The sequence below is a fragment of the Protopterus annectens genome, chromosome 4.part1 (genome assembly GCF_019279795.1).
Source record: "Protopterus annectens isolate FY-2018-M chromosome 4.part1, PAN1.0, whole genome shotgun sequence".
NCBI lineage: Eukaryota > Metazoa > Chordata > Ceratodontiformes > Protopteridae > Protopterus > Protopterus annectens.
The window spans coordinates 1,002,280,623-1,002,289,122 of NC_056734.1; the positions used below are offsets into that span (position 1 = coordinate 1,002,280,623).

At 45.6% G+C, this 8,500-nt stretch overlaps 1 protein-coding gene across 1 annotated transcript in view; it reads right to left on the minus strand.

Moving 5' to 3' along the window:
• The window catches only part of BDH1 (3-hydroxybutyrate dehydrogenase 1), a 985,124-nt gene that overhangs the window by 26,469 nt on the left and 950,155 nt on the right, over positions 1–8,500 (minus strand). The window lies entirely within an intron of this gene.

The following is an 8,500-nucleotide window of genomic DNA, read 5'->3' on the forward strand; positions in this document are numbered from 1 at the left end:
ATCTGTGTTCTGGGAGATTTCTTATTCTTTTGTGTTTGTGCAAGTGCAGATTTGAAAAAAAAAAAAAAAAAAAAATATATATATATATATATATATATATATACACACACATACATACACAGTGCATGTAGAAGTAGACTGTTATCATGGAGATGCTCTGAACAGGGCAGTTTTGTCATTATCGGTGCATGCATTTTGCTTCATTGCCTACTGGAAAAATGTTCAAACAATAAATTTAAAATGCAATTGTGTGTGGAAGTAGACTGCTATCTGCTATCATGGAGATGTTCTGAATAGGGCAGTTTTGTCATTACTGGTGCATGCATTTTGCTTCATTGCCTACTAGAAAAATGTTTAAACAATAAATGTAAATGTGCTCTAACTTAAGTCTAACAAGTGTGCTGTATTATACAAGGAATATAATTTAATAAAGTCAGGAAGGTGTATCAAAGAACGCATGTATGTTTCTTGTTTTGTGTGCAAGGGGCCACTGATTTGAAAACAGCCCAATCCACCACTGGCCAGATGCATTTTCTTTGGATGTGATGTGGGTTTCAATGCTGTTTCAACGAATGTGAGTTTCAAGGTCAGAGAAGTTTTAATGCCAAGTCTATTTTCATTGTTAGACAGCATTGCTTTTTAGCAGATATCTATTAGTGTTTACGCATTGTGCTATAAAAATGTAAAAAAACTAAAATCCAAATAATCATTGTAGAAGTAAAGCAGTATGCACACATTAGCGTTTATGGTAAATGGGGTGAAATAGCCAGGTAATGGGACATTGAAATGGCTGCACGGGGACTCTGGTGCTATATTTTGGTTCCGTTCTTCAGTTTGCGTTTCAAAGTTGGTAGCCCACAATTCCATTGGAGTAGGTGGGGTAGTTTATGTATGCAAATTTTACATTAATCAGCGTACAGATTTGTATCTATTTATGGGCCTTGTCCAGATTTTTGATGTTTCCAGGTTGAGAGGTATGGATACAGGTTCAATTACGGGTCAAGTATCACTAGGAGGGGAATTTGATAAAAGGATGACAACCTTGTGGACACTGTAGTAACTGCAAACATGTTTGTAAAACTGAGCAATTTTCATCTTCAAATACTTCACAGGTTTTTCATATAAAAGTGTTTGGCAACTGTAATACAGATTGGGTGATATATATAGCCACATGTAACTGTTCAGCTTTTTACATTGGTCAGACTTGCCACCCTTTAAAATTCAGGATAATGGAACATTTAAGTGATATTAGATGTAAAAAAAAACATTTAATGCTTTACATAAACATACTTTGCAACATACCACAGCTAGGTTTTATTTTACTATTATTGATAAAATTAGTCTTAAGAGGAATAATAAAGGTGGGTGGCACAAGATGTTGGACCAAAAAGAAAAAAGGTGGATTATAAGGTTAGGAGGCTTGTTTCCACCGGGGTTAAATGAATGCTTGTAATTGACCAATGCAATATAAGTATGAAGTACTTAATAAAAAGAAGTTATGTACTCATCATAGCTTTCCATCCGAGTAGTTGTACTTCATTTGTCTTCAACCTCTGGGGAATACGGATCCATATAGGATCCGAGCTGGCAAATATTACTAGCATCAGCTCCGAGCTCCAGACTCCTCCCCTTACCCATAATACACCTCAACTGCCTTCCATCCCCAGATCGAGTTTGCTGAACTTATACTTAGAACCCGACCTGATAACATACTTGTGACCTATTCTGCAGCCCGTAGGCTGAACATGCGCCAAGGTCCGGGGGAAGGAGGGAGGGACGGTTGAAGACAAATGAAGTACAACTACTCAGATGGAATGTTATGGTGAGTACATAACTTATTTATCTGAAGTAGTTTACTTCATTTGGTCTTCAACCTGTGGGGCAGAGTCCCCATCTACTATACTCCTGGGAGGCCCTCATGGAAGGATATTCTGGAGCACTGAGGAGCCAAAGGATGCTCTCCTTCTAGAATTCAAATCCAATTTGTAATGAGAAATAAATGTATGAGATGAGGACCAAGTAGCTGCAAAGCAAATGTCATCCAAAGACACACTAGACCAGAAAGCTGCAGATGCAGCCATGGACGTAGTGGAATGAGCTTTAACCTGACCTGGAGGAGACATGCCTTTGTCCTTATAGACCTGCAGGATGTATGAAGAAATCCATCTAGCTAGTCTGACCTTGGAAATAGGTTTGCCCAAAATGGGTCTATACAATGAAACAAACAATTGATCAGATTTATGAAACTTTTTGTCCTGTGTAAATAGAATCATAACGGTATATGAACATCCAACATGTGTAGCTTGTATTCCATCCTGTTGGTAAAATTGGGAAAAAACACAGGCAAATTTATAGTCTGATTGATATTGACTGGTGACACTACCTTAGGAAGAAAAGATGGGCTGGTTCAAAGAAAAACTCTATGAAAAATCATGTACGGAAGTTTAATGGACAAGGCCTGTAATTCTGAAACCGTTCTAGAAGAGGTAATAGCAACCAGAAAAGCTGTTTTCCAAGACAGAAATTTTAGATCTGCAGTAGCGGCAGGCTCGAAAGGCGGCGTGACCACAGCTTGGAGAACCATAATAAGGTCCCACGGGGGGCAGGATCTTAGCAAAAAAGTGCCTTTGATAAAGGCTTTACACAATCTAGAAGATGCCAAAGATACAGAATTCTCACCCACATAAAAATGAGAAATGGCAGCCAACTGAACTTTGACAGTAGAAGAACTAGCTCCATACCGGAAAATATAAGCTAGAAAATCAAGCATAGCGGAAATAGGAGCCGTGAAAGGATCTAAACTTCTCTGAAAGACCCAGAAAGAAAAACGTTTCCACTTGCTGTGATAAACCTTTCTGGTTGAAGACTTATGAGCAGCTATCAAAATACACTTAACTGAGGAGGAAAGTCCAGGAGGCCTAGCAATCACAGGAACTGGAGCAGCGAAGCTGTGAGCTTCAGGCTGCCCAGACTCGGACGAGGCATCCCCGATGGGTGTGAAATCAGATCCTGAATAGGATTCTACGATCCAAGGTGGAGCTAGAAGGGGAGACCAAAGGAAGGGAAACCATACCTAGCGAGGCCAGAATGGAGCAATAAGGATCACCTAGCTCCCCAGTCGACAGGCTTTCTGCAGAAACCTCGGGATGAGAGATACTGGCGGGTCAGCATACAGAAGACTGGGAGGCCAAGCATGAACTAGAGTGTCTCTGGCTCCGGCAGGGGGTTCAGTGAGAAAAACCTGCTGCATTTCGCGTTGGAAGGAGATGCGAAGAGATCTCAGCAAGGTTGACCCCATTCACTGAAGAGCTGTTCCGCTATTGACAGATTCAGAGACCACTCGTAAGGCATCAGAATGATCTGACTTAGCCTGTCCACTAGAATGTTGGACTGTCCTGGAATGTGCATTGCGATGAGAAAGCGACCGGTGGAGATCACCCATTCCCACACTCTCATGACCTTGCGACAAAGGGGGTAAGATCTGGTCCCTCCTGGTTTGTTGATACAGATATGCCAGACTACTGACATATTGTCTGACTGAAAGGCAATTGTTCCCACAGGAAGAAAGGCATGAAGGACCTGCAATGCTAGAAGGACCACCCTCATTTCCAGGACATTGATATGCAAGCAGGTCTCTATGGGGGACCACAGGCCTTGGACTGTCCTGCCCAAACAATGCCCCGGCACCTGAATTGGGAGGCATCCGTGGTCACTGTGGTTTGGGCTGGAACAAAGGGTCATCCCTCCAAAATGTCCGAAGAGCTCATCCACCATATGAGGGACGACCGACACACTTGACTTAAGTGGATAGGATAGGTTAGTGGTAATTCCATCAGGGTCCACTGAAGAATCTGCATGTGTAGCCGAGCACACAGGAGGAGAATTATGGTCGCCGTCATCGAGCCTATGGCCCTCAACACTGATTCCGCTGTCAGGAGGTGAGAACGGTAAATCAGGGAGACATGCATCCTGAGGTTTTGAACTCTCTCCAAGGTCAGGAACACTTTGCACTGGAGCGCGTCTATCCTGGCACCAATGTAGTCTATTATCTGTACAGGCTCTGGTAGAGATTTGGATGCGTTGATTGTGATACCCAAACTCAGGGCAAGTGTCAGAAAGTAATCCCTGGTTTGGGAAAGTAGACAACTGGTGGAAGCAGTGAGGAGCCAAACGTCCAGGTACAGACAGACCTGAATCCTCAGGTGAACCGCTACAACCGCCATCACTTTGGTAAACACCCTGGGGGCTGTGGTGAGACCAAAGGGTAGGGCTCGAAATTGATAATGATTGGCCCCTAACCAGAAGTGGAGGAACCTCCTGGAGATTCTGTGCATTTTTATGTGATAGTAAGCATCCTGGAGATCTAATGAGCACATCCAGTCGCTCTCTTGCAGGTACGGCATGATGGATTGTAGTGTGACCATCTGGAACTTCTCTTTGGCAACTGACAGGTTCAGGGTAGAGAGGTCCAGAATGGGCCTTAAGTCCCCCATTTTCTTTGGCACCAAAAGGAATCTGGAGTAGAAGCCCGATCCGGACTGATCTGGGGGGATGGTTTCGATGGCTCGTTTTCCTAGCAGCTTGGAAATTTCCTGTGCTGCTGCCTCCCTTTGCGTGGGTGGCACGTCCGGGAGGTGTTTGGGAGATATGGGGTAACCCACAAAGGGGATAGAATATCCTCTGGATAGGATTTAAAGCACCCAGCGGTCCATTGTTATGGACTCCCATGTCGCTGGGTGCAAGGACAATTGTCCCCAGACTGCCTCCAGAGTAGAGCAGACAGACAACCACTCAGGGTTGCTGCCTGGGTCTGTCCAAGAATGGTTCGAGACCCAAAGTTTCGTGGACTCCCTTTGCCTCTGGGCCAGCGTCCATTCTGTTTCCCTATGCCTCTAGGCGAAGAAGAGCCCCGAGTGTCCGGGGAATACCGAGACTTCTGGAACCACATCTTCTTTTGCCTTCTCTGGTTCTAAGAAATGGATCTTTGAGGGTTAGAGAAGCAGATCCCTATGGCAGTGTCTTCCCGTCTTCCTCACTCTGGACTAGTGTCTCCTTGACGGTCTTACCGAAAAGTGTTGAGCCGTCATAATGGATATTGGCAAAGGACCCCTTAAAGGGTTCGGTAAATTGACACAACCTGAGCCAGGCATTATGCCTCATGGACACGCCAGACCCAGCCGCCCAAGCAGCTCCTACCGTAGCATTGGAGAGGAGTCGCATGGACATATTTGATACAGCTTTCAGAGTGGCCATTTTCGTGGAGAACGAAGCCTTGTCCTCCTGCGACATGGACTAGTGTGGAGACTCCTCCAGCTCCTTTACTAGGTCGCGTTTGAGTCTAGTGGCATGGGCCAAGTAATTCAGCACCCTGATCGAAAAGGTAGCTGAAGCATACACCCGCTTCCCTAGGCAGTCCATCATCCGTGACTCACGGTCAAGAGACTGAGGAACTTTCCTGAGATAGTTCCCTCTTAGTGGTTGCTGCTACCACCATGCCATTCACTAGGGAGCCCATATTCCAGTAAGGCCCATCAATGGGGGGACTTAAAACTTTATTGGGGCGCTTCTGAATCAGCTCCATGGTATCTGTTTTTTCCATGCCCACGAGGTGATCAAATCCATGCCCACGAGGTGATCAAATCCATGCCCACGAGGTGATCAAATCCACTAAAGGATCTTCGGGAGGGGACACCCAGAAGTAGACTGGCCCGTGCCGAAAGCCTCCAGGAACACAGACTCATCAGAGGAGGGCTCGGGGGCAGACCAACCTCTCTGCTGGTGCAGGATCTCCATGATGTCTCCAAAGGCGACATCCTCATGAGATGATCTTGGGGAGCCCTCCCCATCAGCTAAATCTGTGTCCTCGGTTAGGGACTCAGGGGAGTCCAAGTGCCTCCTCTTACATGTATGGTTGCGAGGCACATCTCCAGTGGAGCTCTCAGGGGAGCGCTCGTAAGCCATCTGTTCCTCTGGGGCTCTTTGAGCACAGGCTGTCCCTCTGGTAAGATAATGGGGACCGTAGACAGAGGCGAGGGGGTCTGGGCAGAGTCTGAGGGGGCAGTCAGGGGTCTCAATCCGATGGAGAGGACCCTTTCTACCACATCGAACACCAAAGGAGTGTGAACCTCCTGGGAAGCTAAATCAGGAGGCCGGTCTCCCCGGGTCCGACACGAGAATCGGACTTGGTCCTGAAGTGGACAGAGCTCCGAGGGAGAGAACCTGGCCCGACGTCTGAGCCGATGGAAAAGGTTCCACTCCCTCGGATTCGACACCCAGGCTCCGGCTCTGAGAGCTGGTCAGCTCCGAGATACTCCAGGTAGTTGTCTGCGTTGAGTAAACAAGGACAGTCAACGCCAACCCCCTGACCAAGGCCAACATTGGATCCAAGAACTCTGAAGCCAAAGGTCAGATTGGGAAAGGAGAAATGAGTTGAAAAAAAAGGAAGCAAGCTCCCCCCCAGAGGGAGGGAGGCTGTCAAGACCCCCATCTGGATCTGTGTACGGATAAAGCGCCTCATCTTATCCAGATCCATGTCCGATAAGGAGCGGGTCGACCGTGATGAGGCCATGGACTCTGACCTAGCAGGTTAGGGAACTGAAGCCTGGGAGACTGGATGTGCCTTCTCCAGCTCCGGGGAGAACCTCTGAGACCAGAGCCGAGGGGAGTCAAGGATCCATGCTGACTTGCTCAGAGAAGCGAGGTCCAGGGACCTCTTCCTCTTTTCCTTCGTCTTCGACTCTCTCTCTCTCCCATTCCCTACCTCTCCTCTGCTCCGCTGCCACCGGCTTAGATACAGGAGTTGGAGTCCCAGCCTGGGAGGGAGGCCAGAGGAAGAGAAGCGGGGGAGCTGCTATGACTGAAGCCGAAGAAGAGGAAGGAGGATCAGCAGCAGGCAGAAGACCTTTGAGGGCCAACTTGGCCTTCCTATCTTTTAACGCTCGGGGATTGAACCCCGCACAAATGGAGCAATCCACACTAAGGTAGGGCACACCTAAGCACAACACACACACAGTGTGGCCATCCACTGTGGAGAATGTATGGCCACACACTGTGCAGCGCTTAAAGATAAGCTTTTCAGCCATCCTATAAGAAAAAGAAAGAAGCCTTAAAAGACAGGCAACAAACACTTTCTTTATTCTAACCGACACACACCCTTCTAAAAGACACACACCCACTCACCACACTAGACTAGAGACAACACTAAAGAGGGGGAGGGGCACCAATGACAAACTACTCTAACTATCTAAACAAACGTACACTCGACGCCAAAGCGATGGGAAGGGAGAAAGGGTACTTACACTAACCTAAATCGGCTAAAAGAAACAGAATTTTTGAAAATTACAGTAAGAAATCACTTACTGCTAGCTGGAGCTCAGAAGACACAATGTATAACAAATTGCACCAAACGATATCTGGGGATGGAAGGCAGTGGAGGTGTATTATGGGTAAGGGGAGGAGTCTGGAGCTCGGAGATGATGCTAGTAATATTTGCCTGCTCAGATCCGATACAGATCCATATTCCCCACAGGTTGAAGACCAAATGAAGTAAACTACTTCAAATCTAGATGCTTCAGTGGTTCTTTACACTGATGAAGGCTTATGTAGCTGAAACCAGTATGTGAACACACAATAAAATAATTTCCAGGAAGGAGGTGCAGTGCTGTTTTGTGGTTTGTTGTATGCTTAACATGGCCCATAAGGGCAGTTAGATTAGTACTGATCTATGTACTTGTAGTGTTTCATATACAGCTTTGCTGGTAACGACATCAGTATGTTTACAGAATGTAAATGAAGGGTCTAGAGTGAGACCTATGTACTTACATTCAGCAGTGTTGGATATGATCTTCTTGCTGTCCTTTGTTTTGATTTCTAGTAGATGAGATAGTTTTTGTGTTGATCCAAATAACATCACATTTGTGTGTTTAGGATTAATGAGAAGTTTGCTTGCATGGCTCCAATTACAAAGTTCAGAGACACTCTTTCCACTTGTAATTGGAGTTCTAAATGATTTTTGTTAGTTGCAAGACATAACATATCACCTGCATACAATATAACATTTAGTATTGGAAGATTTTTGGTGAGATCATTTATGAATAAGAAACCAGAAGTGGTCCAGGGACCGAACCATTGGATGATTCTGTACTGAAGGTTCCTTCGCCCGAGTGATAGTTGTTACAGTGCACTTGAAATGTTCTGTCTGTTAGCTAACTTTTAAATCATTGTCTGGTATTGTTTGCAAAAGTTATCCCTTTTAGCTGGTATATGAGCAAACTGACAGTTTCAAAAGCTCTGGTAATATCAAAGAATGCTGTAGCAGTTAAGAGTCCATTACTAATGTTGGAGTAAATGTTGTTTGTAACAGTGAGTACAGCTGTGGTGGTGCTAAAAGCATTCTGAAAGCCTTGTTGACAGTTGGATAGTAGGCAGCAGCCATTTATGTGCTTAAATATCAGTTTATATATTCGGGTTTAATGACCCATGGCTTGGAGTTAGCACCCCC